This window comes from Perissodus microlepis, chromosome 3, assembly GCF_051167445.1.
Source record: "Perissodus microlepis isolate ML-2025 ecotype Zambia chromosome 3, ASM5116744v1, whole genome shotgun sequence".
NCBI lineage: Eukaryota > Metazoa > Chordata > Actinopteri > Cichliformes > Cichlidae > Perissodus > Perissodus microlepis.
Genome location: NC_140463.1, coordinates 2,674,014 through 2,674,508, shown reverse-complemented (window position 1 = coordinate 2,674,508; position 495 = coordinate 2,674,014).

Here is a 495-nt window from a genome sequence, read left to right as displayed (position 1 = left end):
GCCTCATAGAGGGGGACTTGTCTCAGTGTATGGGCTCATGTTTCATTTGTCAAACTTCAATAAACTTCAGGCTTCTGGAGGAGGAATCAGTGTGCTCCCTTTTGCACAGTCGAATTGCCGTAACAGAAAGAGAAGCAGGAGGTTTAGCAGGCAGAGGTTTTTAAATAAGAATCATTGAATTGAAACAAAGAGCTTGATTAGTGTGAAAGTGAACTCTATCACAGCTCTGATAGGGCTAAAGGTGGAGTTTCTCCAAGCATTAGTAACCGATGTGTGAACAACAATTATTCATGATTCATTCGTTATTAGTGTTTCTGTATACAAGATCTTAGTGTCCAACATAAAGGCTGAAGCTGAACTCTCACACCACACCAATGCTGCTGTTACACTGTCAACACATCACCACAACTCATATCAGGACAGACCATCAGAGCTTCACTGCTAAGATTACAGCATGAAAAACACAGCCATAGAAAAAAATACACGAAACGCAAG